Source organism: Rhinolophus ferrumequinum, chromosome 12, assembly GCF_004115265.2.
Source record: "Rhinolophus ferrumequinum isolate MPI-CBG mRhiFer1 chromosome 12, mRhiFer1_v1.p, whole genome shotgun sequence".
Taxonomy (NCBI): domain Eukaryota; kingdom Metazoa; phylum Chordata; class Mammalia; order Chiroptera; family Rhinolophidae; genus Rhinolophus; species Rhinolophus ferrumequinum.
In genome coordinates, this window is record NC_046295.1 from 31,887,253 (window position 1) to 31,914,458 (window position 27,206).

At 39.6% G+C, this 27,206-nt stretch overlaps 1 pseudogene; it reads right to left on the reverse strand.

Moving 5' to 3' along the window:
• The window catches only part of LOC117031515 (elongation factor 2-like), an 86,920-nt pseudogene that overhangs the window by 54,483 nt on the left and 5,231 nt on the right, over positions 1-27,206 (reverse strand).

Consider the following 27,206-nt stretch of genomic DNA (forward strand, 5'->3'; position numbering starts at 1 on the left):
CGTGATACCAGGTGATAAATATGTGTGGATACTCTCCAGGAACAAGGAGGGACCTCTGATTATAGCACCTGATTGTCTGAAAGGCAGACAGTGACTAATTTGGTCTAGGAAAGGTTCAGGGTGGCCCAGAGGTAGGGAGTTGCCCCTGACCTTCAGGATATACCACACAGGGAAGGTCTGTACCTGGCATATACAGGGCAGGCCCTCAGTCCACATACCTGCTGCTTCCTTGGGCCACCTGTGGCCATCGGACCTTCAGACCACCTCCCATTTCCTCTCCTGACTCCTGTGATTTATTTCTTTCTCCAAAAGCAGGGCATGGCAGGGAAACAATTACCACTAATTAAGAGGTCTGGGTCCTTGGATTCAAGGGATCTGAGGGTTTATTTATTTCTATCTCAGGGCCTGCCTGTTATATTCTTCCTCCAAGTCTCAGCATGAATGTCCGTTCCTCAAAGAGATCCATCCTGAACCTCTCGATGTCCCATAGCACCTCCTGGCATTCACTCTTTATCTCATTCCCCTCGTTCATTTCTTCAGGCGCTGATCTCTAACTGAATTCATCTTGGTTATATATTTCCTTATGTGTGGTTGGCTTTGACTGCTCCCACTAGACTGACAGGCACAGATGCTGTATCCCCAGTGCCCACACAGGGCCTGGCACAGGAGAGATGAAAGCAGAATCTGGGTAGATCCCACTAGACTAGATACTGGAGGACGATGTCTTCTTTTGGAATCTCACACTCCTGGACTTTTCCCCTAGAAGCTTTTAAAACTATTTGTAATTACGTACTGGTGGGATTATTTCTTTAAGGCCTGTCTCTCTTGCTAGGGCCAGTATTCAAAACCATTTTGTGTCAAGGTTCACGTTGTTATCTGGTGAAGCCTATGGACCCCTTGTTAGGATAATGTTTTTAAATGCAAAAAGTAAAATATATATGATTATAAAGAAAACCAATTCTATTGGAACAAAATCATCAAAATGTTAACATACAAATTTGTGATATAGTTACATGTGTTTCTCCATTCACACATTAAGGAACAAAACCCGTAATTTCCAAGTGGTGATGAGCATAATTGCTCTTTTGAGATGTCTGCAAAAACTGTAATGTGAGATTAAAGTGTTGGTGATTTTTATTGGTGACAGAGGCACAGGTACTTTTAATACCGCTGTGGTTTGTTGTCTACATTCATGATTGAATCAAACACTAAACCTCATTAGAGATTAGTGAAAATGAAGATGTAATTTTCTTCCATCAAAGTTAACTGACTCCTGAAGTCTCTCCACACATTCTAGGGACACGTCTCTGGACCCCAGATTAAGAATTCCTGTACTAGAATATATCACTTAAGTTTGGCTCACCATTTTAACTCTAGCACCTAAGACATAGTAAGTACCCCTTACATATAGAAGGAAAGAAGGGAGCGAGGGAGGGAAGGGGGGAGTGGGTAGAGACATTCTTTGTGTCTGACACATTCTTTGTGTTTATTCTTAGAACAAACTTCCCGAATAAATGAATGAATGGATCCTACTGGCAGAGCTGTGAGTTAGTCACTAATAAATGAAAGTAGCCCCTTCCTCCACCATTTCTAACAACGACTGATTGTATCTCGGTCCTTTGTATACTAATAACACCCGTTGAGTCCCTCACCCATAGCTGACACAAAATGTGTACTTGAATGATGAAATGCCTCTTTGGCTGAAAGAGAAAACCCTCAAGCTATAATTTATCAGGTATGATAGATAGGTGCTTTGAGACTCTATCAGACCAATCTGTTTTCTCCTTTGGCTGCCTTGAGCTCCCTTTCTCGTCATCAAGATCAGAGCTGCTGTGAGTCACTGCGCTTTGTCATAGCAGCACCTCTCTTTTGGAAGCAGCCTCACCGTCACCACCTGCCCTCGGCAGATCGTATGTAAGACACCGAAGGGACGGGCCCCTTTTCCTGTTCCACGGAAAGAGAAGGTCCCTGGGACAGTGGGCTCACTAAGAATCTGGCTTTATTATGACAGAGATTATTTCAGGCTCTTATGCATATCAACTGGAAAGATCAGCACTATGTGGATTCCTGCTTTCATGGTGCTTTATAAGTCAGCAATCACTGACTGGACTTAAATGAAAACTCAGTGCTAGGAGAGACAAAATCTAATTCATTATTAAATCAATGCTTAAAAAAAAATCCTAATATATCAGCAGTGCAGATGCCAACATGCGTCTCTTGGAAGCAGACAGTTAAAATGTTGGGAGTGCTTTCTAAGACATTTAAGGATAAATGAATATTCATGATAGAGCTATAAAAATGAAGGATCTATTTCTGACTAGGGGAGAGAGAAATAGCTTGGGGAAATAAACAGCAACTACAGGTGGCTGTAAAAACTAGATATTATGCATAGGCCTGCTTTATTGTAATTGTACAGTGGACTCTATCTTTCCACGTTATCATGCAGATCAAATAGTAAATACTCTCTGGTGGTCCCCACCCACCTTTCCCCTAAGCTGATCGACTTGGGTCATGTGATTCCAGGTGCTAACTAATTATACCTTCTTTGGATCACAACGCCCTGCAAGTAATGGTCTGGGGCCGGACATGCCTGCTCAGCTGTGTAATCATCTAAGTATTTTTCCTCTCTTTAGGTTTGTGAGATATGTGCTTTATCAGGTAAGATAGTCAAGGTAATGGAATGTGGATTAAATGAGATGGAAGAAAATGATGTCTCCTCTTTTTTTTTTTTTAATGTTTATGGGGGTGACAATTGTTAGTAAAGTTCCATCGATTTCAGGTGTACAATTCTGTAATACATCATCTGTATATTGTGTTCACCACCCAGAAGCAGTTCTCCTTCCACCTACCACCCTTTTTCCCCCTTTCTGGTAACCACTAAACTATTGTCTGTGTCTATGAGTTTTTATTTTTTCATTTGTTTGTCTTGTTCTTTTGTTGTTTCCAGTTTTGTATACCACATATCAGTGGAATCATATGGTTCTCGACTTTTTCTGTCTGACTTATTTCATTTAGCATTATAATCTCAAGGTCCATCCATGTGTCGCAAATGGTACTACTTCATCTTTTCTTATGGCAGAGTAGTATTCTATGTTGTCTGCTCTTTTTGAACTTCATAAAATTCCGGGCCTATTCTGAAAATGTGGCATTCAGTGGTCTTTTGGATTCAGGATTCTCTAATTGCTTCTCCCCTTCCATGTTGGGTCAATGGACTCCTGTTAATTATTTCTCTAAATCTGTGGTTTTCCATCTTGGTTACTCATTAGAATCACCTGGGAATTACTTTTTTTTTTTTTTAAAAAACCACATGTGCCTCCAGGGGTTTATAAAGTCTGCCCAGGTGATTGCATTGAGCGGCCAGGGTTTAGAACCACTGCTCTAAATCCCCATCAACTACTCTCTATGACTTCTGTTCAGATCCCTATAGATGGTTCTCCGTCTACTCTCCTTGTTTAAAAGAGATTAGCAGCAGTTCAAACCATGTGAGCACCAAACAGAGCCTTTCTCTTTGATGTAATCAGAATGATTAAACTTTTGGGAGACAAAGTGAGTATAAGTCTCCCATATTTGAGGTCAGAAAGCTATACTCAGGGACTAATTCTTTCTAAGAGATTTAAAAATTCTAGCTCTCGGCAATGGTGAGGTTATTTTGTAACTTACTATAGTCTAATTGCTTAATGACAGATTGCAAGGCCTATGTCATTCCCAAAAGATTTCAGCAATTTGGTCTCCTGACTCCCTAGCCTTGTCTTGACTGTGCTCCACACCCTACCTTTCCACCACACAGGGCAAGCTACCTGTTCCCTGAAGAAGTCCTGAACATTTCTACCCCTTGCTCTGGCTCACGTAACTTTTCCTCCAGGTACTGTCTTTCTCCTCATTTCCAGCATCAGAAATATTACTCTTCCTTAAAGACCCAACTCACATACTACCCATGAAAGCCTTTCTCCAACACCTGAATCAGGATCTTTTGCCAGTGTTTTTACCTCACATTGTATTTCTATTTTACTCTTTTCCAAATTCTTATATAATCCTTTTCAATAATTAGTTCAAAAAGTTTTACAGATACAGCAAACCCTATGATATCCTCATTTGGGCAGCACTGAGACTCGTGTAATATTATCATCTACATGTCTATCTCCCCGATCTGAGTGCAGTGACTTCAATAGGTAAAGCCCAGTTTCTTTTCTACAATAATTATTTGTGGTATTAAAAAAAATGCTTCAGTGTTCTCTAGCACAGTCTAAGGTTCAGGGTAGCTTACTCAAAGGACATCTGGCTCTACCCAGTCCATTTGTTCAAAATGGCATAAAATATTTAAAAAACAAAACGAAAGCAAACCAATTTGGTTTGGAGAAAAGAGGCAAGCTCCTAAAACACCCTTTGAAAGCACATGCAAAATGTCTTGGGTGTGTTATCAGATAGGCAAAGCTGACAAAGTTGGATGATACCTGGTTGGTGAAACAGGAGTTCTCATATTATGTAGGTGAGAATATAACATGATATAACCTTTTTGAGGACAATACTAATCAGTATTTAAAATGCACATTCCTTTTGACCTAGCAGTTTCACTGCTAGAAATTTATCCTGTGGATATATTTACACAAAGACTCAAAGTTGCATGAGCAGGAAAGTTCATTACAATGTTGGTTGCCATCACAAAAAGTAAGAAAAATCCATATGTCCATCAATAGGAGAATGGTTAAATAAGCATTGGTGCATCCATGTGATAGTATGTGACCATGTGGAATGAGCACTAAAATATATTAAGTAGAAAAAAGTAAAACATGGTATGCATGATGTGATCCATTTTTCTTTAGTGTATAAATTGTACATGTATACACACACGAGCAATCCTCACTTTGCGTGGTTCTGATATAAACAAATTTCAGTTACCATGAGTTAGTTAAGTAACACCAGCCCCAAATCAACATGATTCCAATTTCCGTTACCACAGAATATTAATTGTCATTGGATAAAGTACAAACGTCATTGCTACCTCTTTAGTCCCAAAATCACTAGGTAAATAATAGATGCACCACAATCAGTGACTACGCACTAAGACCTCCTTCAGTGTCTGTTGGTGATTGGTCACTGTACACTTGTTCTTTGCATGTAGTTATTTGCACATAGTGTTTTGCCTCTTAGTCTCCCGGTAGTAGAGTCTTGTGACATTTTACAAAAATGAATGACCAAAAGAGGGAATTAGCTGCAGCAAAGAAAAGGATAGTGATAACACTGGAAGACAAGTTCAAATTGCATGAAATGGAAGTAGAGAAGAAACAGCTGGCCATGGGAATGTTGACACTGCCACCATTTAAGAGACTCAAGATGTGCAGCAGGAGGAACTTAACGCAGGCCCACTTACCAACAAAAGCAAAAATAGTGATTGTGAGAAAAAAGATGAAGGTGTCTGAGAGGAAGTAACACCAGGAAAAAAAAAATTAAAGGAACTCTCGGAATTATTTCATGACACTGTTGGAAATGGATCCAAATTTAGGAAGGAATAAGTACGACAATTTGACAAGGTGTAGAAGAGACACTCTCAATATCATCAAGTTATATTACAAAAAGGAAGGCAAACATTCTTGCTAAATTTTCCCAAAGAAATACAATATTTTAATTCTCAATGTTTGTTTCTAAATAATTTTACTTTTTTTCCCTCCCTACATTAATTACCAACTGTAAGAGACTTTTCAATAAAAAATGTTAAGGATAATGCCGTGTTTCCCCGAAAATAAGACCAGGTCTTACATTAAGTTTTGCTTATGTTCAGGGGATGTCATCCTGAAAAACCTGTTAGGGCTTATTTTCCAGTTAGGTCTTATTTTGGGGGAAACACGGTGAAACAGTTGTAATTTTTCTCATTATTTTTAAGATCGCTTTGCATGATTTCAGTTTGCCGTTATTTTTATGGTCCAGCACTACTGTGCAAAGCAAGGACCACCTGTATATATAAAATACAAATGAAAAAATATATATATATATACACATATATGTGTGTGTGTGTGTGTGTATATATATATATATATATATACCTATATGTGTGTGTATATATATATATATATATACACACACACACATAAGGAATTGTTAATAGTGGTTACTTCTGTGGAGAGATGCTGATGGAGAGTGGTAGCAAAGGGAAATTTTATTTTCATTTTACAAACTTCTGAACTGTTTGACTATTTTTCCTTTAGTATGTATTACTTTTTGATAAAAAAACCTAATTAATAATATATATATTATAATATATATGAGTATATAATATAGTATACAATATATATTATATATACAGACAAAGAAAAGTTAATAAAACATTAAAAATGTTTGTGTATATTTTTTGTGCTTTTATTTATCTCCCCCAAGGGGAGATAGCCCAGAGCTTTCACCGAGAGAATTCATGACGCTAAAAAAGTTCAAATCCATTGCTAGAAGGTCACATTTATCCTATTCTCAAGCAGAAAGATTGAAAAATCTGTAGTTTTTTTCAAACATGAGTATGATCTGAGTTATTGCTTTCATTTGTCTGTAGGGAGAATTGGCCTGAAAACAAGTCCAGCTGATGGTGCTTTCAAGTGCAATTTGCAAACAGATGCCCTAAACAAAATGCTTCCTCAGCGTCTGGTGGCTGAACATGCATCTGTTTAGATGGCAGCAGTGTTGAAACAAAGTATGACCTTGTGCACAACCTTGAAAGTTTATTGGCTACCAAACAAAGTGCCAAATACAGGGCAAGGAGCATTTGGGGAAATAATATTCAGGTTACCAGTATATTTACCCTGCCAAGACCTAGATGCTCAGAGAATGAAGGATCCTACCAAGAATAGGCTAAGGATTTAACTACTGATGAAGGATGATGGGCAACCAGGATTTGGTCTGAGGAAGTCCATGGAGTGGAAAGATCCCGACAGATGCCTAAGGCCATTTAAGGAGGCTCTGAGTCCTCCTGGATAGATGAAGAGGTCCATCAGAAAATGTAAGCTTATTCTAACCAGAAAAGGCTCTTGAAATCCTAGAGAGGTGGCAGGAATAACCACATAATCCTGAAGCATGCAGGATGCAAGCCACCAATCAGTATTTTACATGCATTCTCTTATTTAACCACTAAAATCATCATCCTATGATTGTTTTGACCACCCCGATATCCTTGTTGAGACAACTGAGGTTCAACTGAGTTCAAGAAGATTCAGTAACTTGCCCCTTACCATAGAGCTGAACTGCACATTTCCAAAGTGCTTGAAACGCTTCTGGACTCTACAGTAGTCCTCCCTTCCTTATCCACGGGAGATAGGTTCCAAGATCCCCAGTGGATGCCTGAAACTGTGGATAGTACCGAACCCTGTATATACTGTTTTTTCCAAACATACATATCTATGATAAAGTTTCATTTATAAATTAGGCACAGTAAGAGATTAACACCAATAACAACTAGTAATAAAATGGAACAATTATAACAATATACGGTAATAAAAGTTATAGGAATATGGTTTCTTTCAGAATATCTTGTACTCTACTCACCTTTTCACTCAAAGGAAGCACTTTACAGCTTCTCTTTGGCATACCCTAATTGCCAGCGTCACTTCTCTTGTACTTTGAGGCCATTATTAAGTAAAATAAGGGTCACTTGAACATAAGCACTGTGATACTGTGACAGTTGATCTGAAGACCTTCAAGGCTACTAAGTGATTAACGGGCGGGGAGTGTAGACAGTGTAGATACACTGGGCAAAGGGATGATTCACGTCCCAGGCGGGACAGAGCAGGACGGTGTGAGATTTCATCACGCTACTCAGAATGGTGTGCAATAGAATACATAGGAATTTTTTATTTCTGGAATTTTCAGTTTAATATTGTTGGACCAAGTCGACCAGGGGTAACGGAAACCATGGAAAGTGAAACAGTGGATGAGGGGAGACTACTGCACGTGTTTTGCTGCATCTTCCTTTGACCAGAAATCTTGCTAACCCCAGATTATCTCACCTAAAATCTGCTCAGCCCTGCTATGCTGTTCTGAGCTCTGTTGACTTGGTACTTGCCATTACGGGCATGTAAGCCTTTTGACCCTGCTTTCTACCCTGCTGGGTTTCTTTCCTATTTGTATGGCCTCTGTGGCTGGGGAGCATCTTGCTTTCACTAAGTTCACATGCCAATCGGTTCAGAGGAAATGTACATGAGCCTTGGGGTTTCCCCTTAAAGGATGGCATGGTTTAGGCTTTCACTCTATGTCTGCAAATAAGAAACATCTGACCACAGGTCTATGAATGAAAATAATGTGAAGTTGGGCAGAGTGGAAATCTATAATCTGGCATAGTTGAGCCCTATTTGGATAGCCAGAGCTTCAGTTAGCAAAATACAAGCTTTCAGTTGGATTAAATCTTATAGGGTCTCAATTAATAATTTGAAACGTGAAATTGTGTTCTTTTAGGGGTATTTTAAGTAGTGGTTAAAATGGGCAGTGGAAAACATCCCTTACCTTCCACAAGACTCAGGCAATATGGAGTCTTTTCCTTCATCTAAGGTCAGCTAGGTCTGGGTGGCAATATTCAGGATGCCTTCCTAAACAAGTAGAGTCGTACCTGGGCCTTTTACAGAATTTTGCTGTCAGAGCATGGATGAGTTTGACAATCAAGTGTCCACAAACATGACCCATTGAAAAGGATGATGTGTGTGTGTGTGTGTGTGTGTGTGTGTGTGTGTGTGTGTGTGTGTGTGAAAAGGATGATTCTTTAGGGGTGGAAACTGGACGTTGCACAGTCTTTGAGATAACTTGTAGCTGAAAATCAGAGTTCAAACTGTGCAGGCTCAGAAGACATGTCTAAGTCTGATGGAAACTCCTTTGATGATTAGAAAAGGAATTCGGAGTGAGATCATGAGATTGGAAGAGACCAAGAAGGAATCAGTCAGGTAGAGAGGACTGTACTTCCTATAGCCATGTAGTCACAATAATGGTGTGGTTCAACGTGCCAGGAGCTGTACTCAGGGATAACCATGCCAGAGCTTATTGAATCCTCTCCCGATGTGGAACCATGGTGTTAAATGTGTATTCAAGGTCTCTGAGTTAGTGGGCGTCAAATCCAGAGCTCAAAGCCAGGTCTGACTACATAGCATCCTTAACCTTACGATTCCTGGCCTTTAATAATGCCAATAGAGCATCATCTATTCAATGTGTGGTGTTAGGATAGCGTTAGCTGCTGAAATAGAGAAGCCATAAATCTCAGGGGCTAACAAAACAGAATTTTATTTCTTATTCATGTTAAGTCTATTTGGCAGCATGGGGATGGCAAAAGAGGCTGTGCTCTACACGGTCGTTCAGGGATCCCCGCTGACATAAGCTGTGCCATCTTTGACACTTGCTTCCAAGGTCACTCTGGGTGCCAGCATCCAGAGGCAAATGGAGGAGAGATAGTGGGGGATCATATGGTAAGTTTTATTGGGTCAGGCCTGGAAGTGGCACATCCATGTTTGCTCGTAATTTACTATGATGACACTTATCAATAAGGGAGGCTGGAAAATATAGGCTAGTTGTGGGCTCAGGAGGAAAGGAAAAAGGAATTGGTGAATAGCCTACCACTCTCTACTATTCTTGTGTTTTTATATATTTATCTGAATTTAAGTACAGCACAGGGAGTATAGTTAATATTATAATAACTATGGTGACCGATGGTTACTAGACTTATTGTGGTGATCACATTATAAGATATATAAATGTCAAGTTACTATGTTGTACACCTAAAACTAATGTATTATAATATCGTATGTCAACTATAATTTAAAAAAAGAATTTCAGTATAATAAATAAATGTGTTTACCTGCTAAGTGCCAAATACCATGCTAGGTTCTGAGGATTTAAAAATGAATCCATGTCCCCAAATCTAATGGAGAATAGACAGATACACACAACTAAAGTGACATGCGTGGCCTTCTTACTTAGATAACTATTCTAGGGCATTTAGCTCTTAGGTTTGCGGAATAGTTTTTAGTTCATCAATATTGATTTGGCTGTCTTGGAGTCCCTAGGTTTGTCTGCTGCAGGGTCTGACTCTAGGTGCCAGTCTAGCAGTAGGTTTTTTCCTCCCTTAAAAAGCTTTGATTAATCCATCTGCAGGGTCCCCAACACAACACAAAAGCCGAATTGTTCACCTTCTGCAGCTCCCTTTTACATTATCAAGCTCACATAGTAGGATCTGCATTCCATCTTGCTAGGCCTGAAGGATTGCTTCTTGGAAAGCATCACCTAAACTCTGGACCAGCCCCTGTGTGGGTGGTATGAAGAGCAAGATATTCTCAGAAAGTCACTGAGGACGGGGGTGCTGTTTAGAGACTTAGGCAGTTTTGTTAGAGGATTTGACAACCTTCTCTCTTAATACTCATATTAAGATTTTGTGCCATCTCTTAAAATAAATATTTTCTATGTTTAAAGCTCATTTGGTATTTTATCTATACTTGTTAGAACCATAAATAAGCCAAGATGTTGGCATTTTTAACAGAAAATATTTAAAAAATTATTTCATTAGCTTTCTATGACTTTGAGAATGGACATTGAAAGCTCACAGGAGAGGAGGATTGCAGATAACAAGCAAATATTTCAGCACAGAACTGTGGCTGATGGTGTTTTAAGCCAATTGACTACAGGTTATTTCTTTGGGAGCATCGGCTAGTGTTTTTATTCTGTTCTGCTTCAGAGGGAGAGTTTAGGTATTTTACAATAGAGCACACAGAACCTAAATAAAAAATATGGATAGTCTAAAAATAAGGTCAAGTAGAAAATAAAAGTAGACTGGAAAGATGGGACCAAAAAGAAAATTGATGTGTCACTAACCCCTAAATCAGTGGTTTTCAACTGCAATATACCAGATATATTCTCAGAGTATGTTAGTTTTCTAAGAGCATTTAATACTTTTGTGTATTGCTTTTTATGGCAATTTAGAAAATACTATAAGAACATTCTGGGTCTTCTGTGTGACCACTCAGTACTGCTATGAGATTTTCATCCTTGGGACTGTGTTTATGTTTACAGTTGGATGGTCATGGGGACTAATGAGAAAAGCACAGCAATGGACCTAAACATCTAAATGATATGTTTGCATCAAACAAAGCCAAGTGTCCTTATAATACACCACATGAATGAAAGTTTCACAGTAATTTAAACAGAGCTCATCAGCGAGAGAATTGAGTCATCACACCATACGTCATTGTAATAGACATGGGGTTCAAGAGCTCACTATGGATGGTGGTCAGTTTTGACATTATAGCTTCATTCGTCATGTTTACTAATGCCATGAAAATGAATTACACTAGTGTTACCATTTTGCTCGCATTAAATTTTGTATGCTTGTTTTGGTTCTTATAATTGTATAAGGGCTATAAACATAAGGAATTTATAACTCTTTTTGGCTCATACGCAATTTAAGTAAAAAACTGAAGTGTTCGTGAGACTTATGCCCCACCCAATGACTACTGCTAGGCCACAGAAGTCTGCATCGACCTTCCTGGTGGCTTAAACTAAAAGAAAGAGAAACTTGGTCAGCTAAAGATTTATCTACACGATAAAAAATACCATGTGTACTCAGGAGAAGTTTTGCAGGCAGCTAACCATACGCAAAATTTCCCCAAGGCGTGCCTATAAAAGTGATACTAAGCAGTGGACAGTCAGTATTCTTAACAACATCCCATGATCCCCGAAACAGCGAGTTTAACCCCGATATTTCTATAGCATGCTTCGAGGCAAGACAAAGAAGAATACATGCCAATTGAAAAGATTTTCTGGTGGACGAAAGCAAAAAAGGCAACTAATTCAAACAAAATTATAACTGATTCATGTCAAATCCCTATGAATTTGTTCCAATCATAGTTTCAATATATTTATAAATTCCTATCCAAATTTGAAATCCTATTTTTTATTTTCAGAATTCACTTTTACATTTTGGCCCACAATGGTAACTGAAAAAATAAGGTTGCCTTTTCTCTCTCTCTGTGCTAAAGAAAAAAAAGCAACCGCTTCTCTGTTGTTCTCTCTTCCTCTTAATATTAAAAAAACAAAAAATGAATAATTAACTTATGTAGAATCTAGTCCTTCAGAATTAAAATACATGGGGTTTGCAAGAAAGTATTCCTGTTTTTAATGTGTACTGTCAAAAAAGATACTGAAAATCATTGACAGGCATTTGGGGAGGAAGGAACTTCCAGGAGTCAGGCCTGAAATGAGAACCAGCCCATAACAAGCATGCTCCTGTGTAGGCTTCTAGGTTTGTTTTATTTTCTGAGGCCAGTGTTTTTTTCTTTGACATTCTTTATGTTTTATGACTATTTCCCTTTTTTCATATCTATAGTTTGCAGCTTATTTTTTATACCTCTCTTGTTTTAACCTAGGTTTAATAATTCCCCAACCAAATGACTGTTTGCAGCTAGAAGCATGATTGTGTCCAATTACTAAAGCGTCAGTGTTTCTCCTGTCTAATGATCTTTCTTTAGGGCATCATGCTGTGATAATAATTCTCAGTGTGTATGCCCCGTAATGATCCCGTTACACAAGTAAATGTGTTACTAATGATAAATGACTGAGGAGACTTCCTGTTACCATGAGAAAAGCAAATTGAGCCGTAAGTATCTTGGAAGATAAACTGGTGTTCACATTTTAATTTGGAGATAATTTGTAAGAATGGTTTTTGGTAACATACCCAAATATATGGTGCTAATATCTACACCCCTGCCTAAGCCAACAATTGGGGACATCATCTCTGTCACACTCACATCCCATCGATCAAGGCCGACTGAAGTTAACCCCCTAAATAGCTCTACCCTTTGATTTTCTGTCTTTCCTGACATTACCCTAATTCGGGGCCCATCATCTTTCATCCATGTTATTTAAACTGCTGTCTAACTCCTCTCCATCATTTTTCTCCTGCCCTCTCTTCAATCCATCACTACACAGAAGAGCCATCTTTCTCAAGCACAAGGTGATCATGTCCCTCCTATGCTTAAAAACTTCAGGGACACTTCTTGTCCTCAAACTCTTTCTATGGCTTCTCAGGTTCTTCATCACAGAAATCCTGCTTGTTTCTCGGCCTTTTCTCATCCCGCTGCCCAGCCTTCCTTCCCCCACTCTACTTCAGCCTCCCCCATTCTGCCCCAGCCATACTGTATTTCCTCCTGTTCCTTGAACCAGCCGCAGAGTCTCTCACTTCTGATCTTGACACTCTCTGTTTCTTCTGCTTAAGTGCTCTTCTCTCCATCTTTTCCTTTAGGTTTCAGCCAGGGTGTCTTACCTCAAACCTCATACCCAACAGTGAGTTGGATGGCCTCCTGTGGGTGCTCATTGCACCCTGTACTTAGCACCTTTCTTGCACATATCGTAGTACATTGTCAATTTACTTGTCAGTGACAACCTCCAAATGTGGGCTGCTTGAGGATAGGGACAATGTTTTGAGAAAAAGAAATTCTTGCTGATATGTATGTATAGGCTAGATAGATCCTGAGTACCAGGTAACTAAGTACACATGGCACTGTGGTTATAAAAGAAAGGCAGCACGGTACATGGGAAGGGCCAGGCATGGGCTTCATCCTGCCTCTGCCTCCTGACGAGCTATGAGAATTTAGACAAGTTGTTTGCTCTTCCTGAGCCTTAGTTTCCTCATCTGTAAATGGAACAAGACTATCTAGTTTCAGGGTTGTTATAAGAGGTTCAGTGAACTGATACCCATAAAAGATGTGTAATGCCCGGCACGTATTAGACTACTTAGAAGAGGTGGTTAATATTGTATTATCTGTATTATCTGATCTCTACTGCTACCCCACCAGCTCCCCAAAGCATGAGATATATGGAGGTGGGAACAGACGACAATTCAAGGAATCTAAGAGCTTGAACAACCATACTCAAAGTCCAGAGGATGGTAGTAGGTGTGGGGAAGGGCCAGGAGGTGGGTAAGGAAGCACGTTAAACTAGAGGGAGATCTGCTGACCTGTCTCTTAGATGGAACCACTCTGTAGTCTGAACTCAGTGTGTAGGAGGAAGGAGGCAGTGCTCTTCAGGACCCCAACACAATGCTCAGCGCCCCAAGGCAATCTCAGCATAGGTTGTAAGGATGTCAAGATGGTGGTGGAGGGCGCTTCAGTGTGCACATGAGTCTCCTGGAGATGTTGTTAAAATGCAGATTCTGATTCAGCAGACCTGGAGTGGAGCCTGAGATTTTGCATTTCTAACAAACTCCCAGGTACTGTTTATGCTGCTGATCCAGGGAGCATCCTTTGAGCAGCAAGGATGTAGAAAATAGCGATGTATGCTAGCCCTTATTGGTGTAATGACGTGGAAAAAGTATTAGTCTCTTAGCATGTGGTATGAGAATTCCTTTGGGGAAGAATACTCTGTGTGTTTGGAAGAAATAGTCTGATAAATCACTGCGACTTGGGGTGGAGGGGTGACTCACCAAGCACAAATTGAAGTAGTAATTGATGGTCTTAAGCTGCTTTCTCGGGAGCGGGTCCCCCATTAATTTCAAGGCCATTTTGTCTGTGTAAAAGGATGAATGGGCATCTGGATTTGAGGGCAGAACATAATCGTTCTGCATAGGAGGTGAGGAGAGCTAAGGGGAAGAGAGGTTACATGGGGGAACTGGAGAAATAGGGACCCACATTGAAGAAATGTCTATATAGACATACGTATAGAACTTGTTTGACAATATACGTCTTTTCCTTCATCTCTTCTAAGCAGTCCTTTGGATTGCTTGCCGATGCTTTTGTGCATATGATTTTCTCTCTCTCTCTCTCTCTCTCTCTCTCTCTCTCTTTCTCTGTGTGTTTTTCTTTTCAGGGGGAGAAGGCTGGAAGAAGCGAGTGAGGGGATACCTCACAGCAGGGTTAAACTAGCCTCAGAGGTTCTCTTCAGCAGCTGCTGGGTGGTGGGGAGGCAGGAGTAAGGGTGGGACACATCCCATCTTCTCTTGTCAAGTAATATGACTCTATGCTATCAAAGTCAGTAATTAAAGCAAAGAGCAATAATGGGTTGGCAAAAACACCGGGGCAGCAATGACAGGGGAGAAAACAGAATAGGGTGCTTGGGGAAAGGTTGACAGTGTCTGGAGTGTTTACCTAGAAAAGAGCAAATTTTATCAGCCATTTTCAGGCTTGCTTTATTTCATAATCTCACAAAACTATAACTCAAGGAACTGGCACTAGTTTTAAAACATAGAAGTTTAACCTGGGGTCCAGGAAAGGGCATGGAGAGGTAGTAGCTTTGAATCTCCTAAAATTTTATGTATAATATGTGGATATGCATATCTTTCTAAGGAAAGGCGACCTAGCTTTCACTGAATTGCATATCACAGGGTCGTAGGAAAATGGTTGTGAATCACTGACTTCAAAATTAAAGTGAAAAAAATTGAAAGAAAAGGAAACTATGAATCTTGTCAATAAGAAACTGGAATAATCAGTCCAGTGTTACAATGTTATTGTTCACTTAAAAATAATGAAATCTATTCAGAGGAAGATGAAGTTTTTATATCAATTTAGAAAAGTAAAAATAGCTTTTCTCGATATTATTCAATAAAAAATGGTGACCAATTATTCTCTATCTCCATGGTAAACAAACACCTGACATTAAACTGTAAAGGAACAAATTCACGTTAGACTAGTAGTTGTATCCCCCAGGGAATATTTGGCAATGTCTGGAGATATTTTTTGGTTGTCTTGACCAGAGGGGTTCGTAATGGTATATATAGCATGTAGAGGTCTGGGAAGCTGCTAAACATCCTACAAAGCACAGGACTGGTTGCGCAATAAAGAATTATCTAGTCCAAACTGTCAATAATGCTGAAGTTGAGAAACCCCGAGTTAGAATAAATGAAAACGCCCTGGCTACAAATAATTGAAGCGTACAAATAATTGAAATAGATATCTTGGAGATTGCAAAATTTCTTCCTATGAGGTTTTAATGTTTAAGAACTCTTCATCTCTGCCTAGCAAAGCACCATCATTTTCTTCGGAGGTAAAAGTGCAATCTCTGGAGATGAAGCTGACATAAGAAAGGAGCTTACATCTTTTTCAATTTCATGTCCTTGCAGTTCTTAGTGTGGGTGTACAGGAGACATTTAGTGTTTGCAGAATGAATAAATATTTCTATTGATCTTCTTATTACAAATGACCTGCCACTAATTCAACTGCCTTTCTCAATAGGAAGGATGATCATATTTTATGAAATTGAAATTGTAGGGAAATTTAGATAGGAATACAATCACCTGGTCTGAAATTTAGCCAGACTAGTGTCAAGAGCCTGCTGGAAAGTGGCAGCAATCTCTAATAATGTATCTTCTATATAATCCTCTCCAAGTACCAGTTTGGAGTGGGCTCAGGCCCTTGTCAGAGAAGAGGTGTCACCTTTCTGGGCACTAATACCAAAGTGAGTCATGGGTTGTGTGGGGATCCTTTTCCTTTAGCTGGAATATCAGATATGGACTTGAGTAGCAGACATCACCGCGTATCTCAGGCTGCCTCTTGGAACATAGGAAGGAAAGTGGACTTAAATTTCTCTAACAGTCACACATTCACACTGGAATATTGTAGTGAGAAGAGGGAAATAGAAAATCATGTCACCACCTACCAAATTAATCAATCTACACATTCAACTCACCTTGTTTTGGAAGTTGTGTAAGTAATTACAAGTCAATGAATACATTTATATTCTACTGATAAAATGCTGCCTTTTAAGGGAGAAGATGTGATTAGAGTTTAATAAGCTGAATTACTAGGTTTTAAATTCATGGGCACAATTTGTAAATTTATAAATATGGTCTGCATAAAACCCTCAACATTAACCTTCCGTAAGTTGGAGACATACAATAGATGCCCATTTTATTCTTAATGAATAATTAGAAAGCATTTTACACATTCTACAGAGTCATGCGTCCCAATTTTTAAATCAGCAATTAGTCAAGCTACTGGATATTCAGTGCAAGAATAGTACTCAGTGGTGTGTTTTCTCAAGCCAGACTGATTAAGCAGCTAATTATAGAGCTAGCTATTGCAGCTATGGTTCGCAAGCTTAAAGATATTCATAATAGTTAGACACGGCTATATTTGGCAGTGTTTTGCTATTGCTGCGATTCAGGGAGAGCTGTATGAGTTATAATCTTTTCTCATTAGTGGTGAAAGGAATGCAAAGTGTGCTTCCATTAGTCTGTACTCTGTAAAAACAAATGTAGAGTCAAATGTGCAAAATCAGGTTTTCTTCAGGAAAATCAAATGAATGCAGTGGGCTAGCATTTCTGAAAAATTTTGCATTAGATACAAAGCTGACCTTTTGAATGGATGTGAATTATTTTTCAGATGTATTTCATCTGAACTAAAGGTAAATCTTCTTCACACCCACTCAGTGATACACAGCGTCACCAAATTAAAGCTTAAAGGTTATGGTTTCCCTTTGCTTGTTTTTCAAGAGCTGTGACCATAAAGAATTCTTCTATATTTGAAGCACAGATTTTAAAGCCTAACTCCATGTTCCTTCAGAAATGGAAGGCTAAGAACAGCTCTAGATCACTCCTTTAGTCCTTGAGTTAGGGGCTCTGAAATAATAATAATAATAATAATAATGATGATGATGATGATAATAAAATTAATTGAATTGAGCTCCCCTCAAAGAAAGATATGACAATCTCAAACCGCATCTCAAACAGTTCTGTGCTTTATGCATCCCCTGAGAAGACTCCTGAGTTGTCAGGGGGAGCAGAGGACGGCAGTCACAATAGATTCAGAAATAAATTCAATCAAAAATAAACACAGAGTATGGAAGGAAAGTTTTTTTTAAAAAATGGAGAGCTATTTTCCTGGAATTGGGCCTTTAATGGAACCAGGCCCAGCAAGTCCAAGTTCTACCTCCTACTGGTTCACCCAGAAGGACTATTTTGTGTTCCAGTGTGTGTGCTCTGTGATTAGGGTGAAAAATACAACTTCAGGTGCACTGATCCATGAAGGTTACAAGAATGATCATGATTTTATTGGCTATAAAAAGAGAATAGTATTAAAAACAGAGCCCCTCTTACATTTTTAATAATAACGATAAAAAAGACTGTCTTCTATTAACTAAGTGATCAGTTAATTGCTAAAAACAGACAAATGAACATCATGTGCCTCCTGATACAATGTACCAAAACAATGCAACATTACTTCTTTTGTTTTCCTGACAAAAATGAATAACCTGAATTAATTATGAAGAAACATCAGGCAAACCCAATCTGTAAGACACATTTTACAAAATATAATAACTGGCTTGTATGTTTTATAAATATCAAGGCCAACTAACACAATGAAAGGCTAAGAAACTGTTCCAGATTAAGGAAGAATGTGAAGAAACATGAAAACTGATGCAACACAGTGTAATATAGGATTAGATCCTGGAGTGGGAAACATCAAATAGTTAGAAAAGATATTAGTATTAGTAGACAATTGATGAAAAGTGTATATGGAAGATACTCCACATAGGTCATCAGGGAAATGCAAATTAAGGCCATGAGATACTACTACGTACCTATTAGAATAGCCAAAATCCAGAACACTGACAACACTAAATGCTGACGAGGATGTGGAGCAACAGGAATTCCCATACATTGTTGATGGGAACGCAAAATGGTGCAGCCATTTTGGAAGGCAATTTGGTGGTTTCTTACAAAACTAAACGTACCCTTACCATACAATCCGGCAATCATACTCCTTTGTATGTACGAGTGTCCAGTGGAGATGAAAACTTATGTCTACACAAAACCTGCAAAAGGATATTTCTAGCAGCTTTGTTCATAATCGCCAAAATTTAGACGCAACCAAGATGTCGTTCAGTAGATGAATGCATAAATAAACTGTGATACATCCAGAAAACAGAATATTATTCAGCACTAACAAGAAATGAGCAATCAAGTCATGAAAAGACATGAAGAAACCTTAAATGGATATTGCATATTCTTTCACTTGTGAAAGAAGCTATTCTGGAAAGGCTACATATGGTATGATTCCAATTACTGTTATTTGGAAAAGGAATAACCATGGAGACAATAAAATGATCAGTGGTTGCCAGGAGTGGAGGTGGGGAGAGATGAATAGTCATAGCACAGAGGATTTTAGGACAGTGAAAATATTCTGCATAACATTTTAATGATGGATATATGTAATTACACAGTTTTCAAACCCATAGAAAGTACACCAAGGGTGAAACTTAAGGTAAACTATGGACTTCGGGTGATTATCGTGTGTCAATGCAGGTTCATTCTTGGTTTAAAAAAATTGTGCCATTCTGGTGAGCGACATCGAGAAAGGTGGAGGCTCTGAATGTGTGGGGACAGAGGGCACATGGGAAACCTCAGTACTGTCCTCTCAATTTTGTTGTAAACCTAAAACTGCTCTAAAAAATAAAGTATTTGTGGTGGTCTAAATATGATACATCTTCATTGAAATTACATAACTGCTCTGTGTCAATGCCATTATCAGGATCTAAATAATGTGATTATCTTTATAATATTTTCTAAGAAATTAGAGAGAGACTGTAAATGCATGTAAAATGGTTAAATAAAATGAAAACAAATGAAGTATTTAAAAAAATATTCTCCATAAGATTCTCCATAAGAGGCATATTTTTATACTGATGCATGTTAGTTATCACCCAGCCCTTTCCAAAGCAAGTTCCTCTGGGAATTCTAAGCTGGTTCTAATACACTCTTCCTCCTTCAATGCAAAAGCAGCCAAGTGCACTATGTAAACACTGGAGTTACTTCTGGGGCCTGAGGACAGCTGATTCCCGGGGCACAGATCTCCAGCCTCCTCAGTTAATAGCCCATCCGTAAAGCCCCCTGACCAGCCATCCCCTTTGATGCTCTTATTCTCATCTTCTTGGTACTCTCCTTAGTCCTGCACTTCTTCCTGATGCTCACTAGAACCGCCACTGATGTCCTTCTTTTTCATTGAAGTGAACGTGGCTTCTAACTTCAGCAGGCTGGTGCCCTTGTGTCCCCCCTGACAAAGGTATTTATCATTCTGTTACTCTTGTGACACATAGTCTTGTGATAGGATTGACCTTTTCCAATCGCCCAAGTGTTATGGGTTGAAGAATGTTCCTGCAAAAGATGCCTATGTTGGAGTCCTAACCCACCAGTACCTCAGAATGTGACCTTATTTGGAAACAGGGTCTTTGCGTTAATTAAGATAAGATTAGGTCATACTGTAGGAGGGTGGGTCCGGAATCCAAAAGGTCTGGTGTCCTTATAAGAAGATGATGTGAAGATAAAAGAAGAGAGAACAGCATGGTTGAAACTGAATAATATTTGAATGTCAACTATAATTTTATATATATATATATATATATAGTCACAAGATGTAGAGTACAGCATAGGGAATAGAGTCAATGGAATTCTAACAGACGATGTCAGACGGGTAGTAGACTGAGGGAGGGAGGTTATCACTTTGTGAGGGGTATAAATTTCTAACTATTACATTGTTTTGTACACCTGAAACTAATTAAAAAAACAAACAGAAGAAGGAATATGAGTAGACTTCTGTCTACATAAGTAATTCAAAGAGATTGGAAGATTTTTGTGTGTTTTTTCGATTTGGAATGTAAGGAAAAAATTAAAACTACCTTCATGTACATTCACAAAAATAAAAGAAAAAAAGAAAAAAGAGAGAGAACAGCATGGCTGATGGAGGCAGAAACTGGATACATCCGTAAGCCAAGAAGTGCCAAGGATTACCAGTGACAACCAGAAGCTAGGAGAGCAGTATGGAACAGATAACCCCTCAGAGCCTCCAGAAAGAGCCAACTCTGTTGACACCTGGCTTTTGGACTTCTAACTTCCAGACCTGTGAGAGAACGTTTCTGTTGTTTTAAGCCACCCAGTTTGTGGTACTTTGTTATGGCAGCGCTAGGAAACTAATACAGCAAGGCTGCTTCAAATTCCTCCTACATCAATGGATTAAAAAAGAAAAAAAAAAAGCCCTTGTTCTTTTAAGATGATGAGTTAGGAAGCGAGTGATCCTTCATGAAAATACTTTTTAAAAGCCCCCAAACATGGATGACTTGTTCTCCCTCTGAGACATAAGAAGAATATTTTTTAAAAAGGCACAATTTCTGTTTCCGCTCCTAACTCTCTACTGCTTTGGGTCGTACGTGAGTTTTTCAGGAAAAGAATGATCTAAATCTTCTCCCAGTGGAGTCCAGGGGAGGCGGGAAAATTAGTATAAGGAGGGGCCATGCTATATCTGACGGTACCAGTCTTGTCCCTTGGGGAATTGCTGGGTGGGGAAGAACCACCATCAGCAGAGGGTCCCCCAGCCTGAGAAGAAAGTGATTCCCTGATACTCTCAAGCGGGTCACAGGCTGAGGCTGGAAATATCAGGCACTCCCATGGGTATAAGCATGTAAATCCTACTAGCAGTTTAAAACTTTTATGAAGCATCTAATATATATAAACACCGTCTGGGGTTTGAATCTCCACAAAAATTACTTATGCTGTTTCCTGCACATAGTATGAATTATTGCACCTTATACATATTATGAATTATTGTGCTCAATACATAGTATGAGTTACTGCAGGCTTCAGCCACACCTGCTGCTTTTCTCCTTTATACTTTATACTCCACCATTTGGTGTCTTGTAGTTCTTCAAACACAACAAGATGTTTCAGGCATCCTCTGCCTAAAATGTCTCCCTTTTCCTCTTTGCTGTAAAATGTATTTGTCCAGGTTTTGGCCCATTGAAGCACATAGTATGTGTTCAGGAAATGTTTATGGAATCAATGAATTATTCTTTCATCCCCACATTGAGTTAACCACTCCCTTCTCTGTGCTTAGAACCTTCTGTATCAGTCCTTTCACTTATGCTACGTTGCCTGTTTACTTACCCCCTTCAGATTTTTTTTGTCACCATCATATCATATTTATTATTCCAATGGCACTAATACAGGTGGAGGTGCTTATGGTGACACCGCACAAGATTTCCTGCCTTCTAGTTTCTGTTCAAAAAGAAATGTCTACTTGGTTGTTCTCCCCATTTTCTGGGAGAAAATCCACCATGGGCCATTTACCCCAATAAACCTCTTAACATGTTTATTATTAGCAGCCAAGGCTAATAAGTCCCTGCTGCAAGGGCATTTTGATTGCCTCTGAAATCTTGAAATATCAATGGAAAACAATGGCACAAGTGTTCATGTTGGGTGCCGGCACAGAGTGGGCCCCAGAAACCTGTCAGGCACAGCATCGCTCTGCCTGGACAGTCTTGATGTCTTGAGGGGAATGTGAAGGCTTGTTGCTATGGTGGATTGTGGGCTTCGCACCAGTGCGGCCCCGAGTCCCGCCCAGGGCAGGGGCACTGGGGGAGAGCTGCCTACCATCTGTCCAGGAAGATAGCTGGGGCTGGGATGTCCTCCTTCAGGCCTTTGTGACCAGGCTGGGGTGGCTGGTGGTGTTGAAGGGTCTCAGACAGGATCTCCCAGTGGCCAGACACACACTGGGGAAGATCTGGCACCTGTGTGGGGCCTCGGCTTGGGGGTGAAGCCAGAGGACTCGCTGACTGACAGGTAGGCCTTCACCACAAACATGGGGGTGCCAGCCACCAGGGACTCCTCCAAGACGAGGTCCTGCTTCCTGTTCAGGACTTCATGGATGCCACCGACCTCTTGTTTCAGATGCTGGGTCTCCACGAGGTGGGTGGGCTGGCTGTCAGCCCACTGGCTAGAGGATGACGGGCCTCGCGTCAACCTGCAGCCTCACATCAGACATCAAAGTGCACGACCTGCATGTTCTCCTCGCCCAGCACCCTCTCATTGGTGGCCCACTGGAAGCCAGCCAACATGCGGTCCTTGATCTCGCTGAGGTACGGCCACCCTTGGTGATGGCGGTGAGGATGGTGGGGTTGGTGCTGGTGAGCCCAAAGCTCCAGATCTTGTGGGCCTCGGCCAATTAGCAGGTCCCTGCTGGAGCTCCTGGAGGGGGGGCACCTCACCCTTGTTGATGGACTAGACCAGGCTGTTGAGGAAGGGCGGCGCCTTCATGTTCAATTGGGGGTACTTGTGGGGGGACTTGGACAGGCGCACACAGCATGATGGACTCCTGCCGTAGCGGACACATCTCGCAGTACGACACCACCAGGATGGAGTTCTGGATGAGTATGCAGGTGTGGTCTCCCTCTAGGTCCTCCAGGTAGATCTCCACGTACATCTCACCGGTCCCCGCAAGGAGTGCTCCCTGGACTCCTCAGTATGCACTACACCATGGGGTGCCACTTGGCCAGCCGCTTCCGACCCTCCACCAGCTTGGGAAGCTGCCCGGGGTTTTTGGCCTCCATGATGACCCTAAGGATGGGGCTCATGCTGAACACCATGGGGTGATGTTGTGAGTGTGCTCGAAGGTGGTGATGCAGTCTGTCTTCATCAGGACTGGTCCACGTCCACCAGGCCCACGAGGTTCCCACAAGGCAGGTCCTCTATGGACTCTAGTTTCTAAACACCACATAGTTCCTTGGTGGCTGGCTCTGTTTCTGTTCCTCCTGGCAGGATAAACAGAACTGTTTCTGAAAAATGGTAGATGCTCAACGAATTCTTGTTGAATTGATTTGAACCTTTATTCAGTCTTGGGCATCTCCTTATCCACTGTACCTAGGAATTAGTGCAGCCTGTGGACTGTCTTCAAATGTAGGCATATTTTTGATGTGGTTTTCTGGCTTCACATGACATGGTTGTTCGAGGCAGAAGTCAGCATATCACCAGTGTCCAGGACCAAGAAGTATACTTAGCTGGTTATTTTGGATTTAGATCCTTGTCTTGAGCTCTAAAGTTTTAATGAGTTCAAGATGCAAAGAGACTTTGGATGTAGACTCTAAAGGACCATATTTCACAGATGGGTTTTTTGAGTTTCGGCAGTCTTTGTAAGTCCTGAGTGACCCTGTGCACTGTGGGATTTCCAGACAAGGTAAGTCCTCTTCCCTCACAGCCTATGGGTTCTGGGCTATGGACCACACCACCCCCAGCTTTTGTGTGAGGAGAGTTCAGGGCTTCCTTGAAAGGGAAGATCCATCACCAAAGAGAAACCTAGAGGGAGGCAGGATATCATAGTTGTTAGGAGAATAGATTTTGGAATCAGCACTGTGTTTGAATCTCAATTCCACCCCTTATTAGATGTGCAGCTTTGGACAAGCTACTGAACCTTACCTAGCCTCAGTGATGTTATCTGGAAAATGGGGGATAATAAATAATACCTATGTATTATATTACATAGGTATATAATAAATAGTATAATAAATAATACCCGGTAATATATTATATTATATTATATTATATTATATTACATTACATTATATTATACTATATTAAAGACTCAGCCTTATAGTAAAATAAGACCAGGTCTTATATTAATTTTTGCTTCAAAAGATGCATTAGAGCTGATTGTCCGGCTAGGTCTTATTTTCAGGGAAACACGGTAGAGTTTTCATAATGATTAAGTGAGTGAATGCATATAAAAATCCAGCTCAGAGTACGTGTCAGTAGCTGTTGCATCATTCTGTCAAAGTTCAGGCAGATTGAGGCTTTGGCACCTCAGCTAGCTTAAGTGCTTTTTCTTTGATTTTGTATATATAAGTCCTTTTCATCAACAACTGATGGTACCCTCCCACCCCTTTTTCTCCCACCTGCTACCTCCTTGAAAAATCCAGAGACTTAGCTTTTCCAAATGTGTGCCCTGAGTGAGGTATGTCTTCCATTCTAAGAGCAACTCATAACTCCAAAGCTCTCTAATGACATTTGGGACGTTTTTATCTATTATTCCTTCAAATACTTTTCCTGCCTTATTCTCACTCTCTATTCCTTCTGGGACTCTAATTACACATACATTAGACAATTTCCTACCATCCCGCAGGTCCTGGAGTCTCTTTTATTTTTTGCCAATTTTTTCTCTCTCTGTTCCTAAGATAGTTTTTATTGATCTGTCTCTTAGGTCACTGATTTTTCTGCCATATCCAATCTGCTGTGAAGTCCCTCCAGTGAATTTTTAGTTGTTGTTGTCCTTATGCATTATTAGAGAAGATCTATAGAAATCCCAGGGTGTTTCCCAAGCCCCTTTAATTTGGCAAGACTCACCTATTTTTTTTAAATTTGTTTTTAATTAAGGTATAATTAACATATAGCGTTATATTGGTTTCAAGTGTACAACACAATAATTCGATATTTGTATACATTGTGAAATGATCACCACAATAAATCTAGTTACCATCTGTCACCATATATAGTTATAAATTTTTTTCTTGTGATGAGGTCTTTTAAGATTTACTGTCTGAGCAACTTTCAAATATGCAATACAGTATTATTTTCTGTAGTCACCATGCGGTACATCACATCCTCATGACTTATTTATTTTATAAATTCAAGTTTGTATCTTTTGACTCTTTTCACCCACGCCCCCTCTTCTGGCAACCACCAATCTGTCCTCTGTATCTATGAGTTTGGTTTTTTTCTTTTGTTTTTTTTGGGGATTCCACATATAGGTGAAATAATATAGTATTTGTTTTTCTCTATCTAAATTATTTCACTTAGTATATATGTCCTTAAGGTCCATCCATGTTGTTGCAAATGGCAAGATTCCATTTTTTTTTTATTACTGAATAATATTCCTCTGTGTGTGTGTGTGTGTGTGTGTGTGTGTGTGTGTGTGTGTTTGTGTGTGTGTGTGTGTTCTCATCCATCAATGGACACTTAGGTTGTTTTCATATCTTGGCTATTATAAATAAGCTGCAGTGAACGTGGGGGTGCATATATCTTTTCAAATTAGTGTTTTCACTTTCTTCAGATGTACTCAGGAGGGGAATTGCTGAATCATCTAGTGGTTTTATTTTTAATTTTTTTCAGGAATGTCCATACTGGTTTTTATTTTTTTCGCTCTTAAATTTTTGTTTCAATTTGACATTCAGTATATTTTTTAATTTTATTTTTTTCAATTACAGTTGACATTCAATATTATTTTATATTAGTTTCAGGTGTACAGCATAATGGTTAGTAATTTTTATAATTTACGAAGTGATTCCCCCCTGATTTCTTAATATCAAGAGATATTCAATATTATATTAATTTCAGGTGCACACTGTTTTCCATAGCGGCTGCACCAATCTGCAATCGCACCAACAGTGCACAAGCGTTCCCTTTTCTCCACCATCTGCGCCAGCACTTGTTGTTTGTTGATTTATTGATGATAGCCATTTTGACAGGGGTGAAGTGGTATCTCATTGTGGTTTTTATTTGCATTTCTCTGATGGTTAATGAGGTTGAGCATTTCTTCATAAGTCTGTTTGCCATCTGTATGTCCTTTTTAGAAAAATGTATCTTCATGTCCTCTGCCCATTTTTTAATTGGGTTGTTTGTTTTTTTGGAGTTGAGTTGAGTGAGTTTTTTATAAATTTGTGATATTAACCCCTTATCAGATATATATCATTGGCAAATATCTTTTCCCATTCAGTAGGATCCCTTTTTGTTTTATTGATGGTTTCCTTTGCTGTGAAAAAACTTTTTAGTTTGATGTAATCCCACGTTTATTTTTTCTCTTACTTCCTTTGCGTGAGGGGATATATCAGTAAAAGTCTTACTCCGGGTAATGTCTGTGAAGTTTCTTCCTATATTTTCTTCTAGGAATTTTATGGTTTCAGATCTTACATTTAAGTCTTTAAGCCATTTTGAATTTATTTTTGTATATGGTGTAAGGAGGTGGTCCAGCTTCATTTTTTTGCATGTGTCTTTCCAGGTCTCCCAGCACCATTTATTGAATAGACTGTCTTTACCCCACTGTACATTCTTGCTTCCATTGTCGTAGATTAAATGGCCATATAGGCATGGATTTATTTCTGGACTCTCTATTCTGTTCCGTTGATCTATGTGTCTGTTTTTATGCCAGTACCATGCTGTTTTGATTACTGTAGCCTTATAGTATAATTTGATGTCAGGTATTGTTATACCTCCCACTTTGTTCTTATTTCTCAAGATTGCTGAGGCTATCCAGGGTCTTTTATGGTCCCATATAAATTTTAGGATTATATGTTCTATTTATGTGAAAAACGTCATTGGTAGTTTGATAGGAATTGCGTTGAATATGTATATTGCCTTAGGCAGTATGGACATTTTAACTATATTAATTCTTCCTATCCAAGAACATGGTATGTGTTTCCATCTATTTGTATCTTCTTTCATTTCTTTCTTCAGT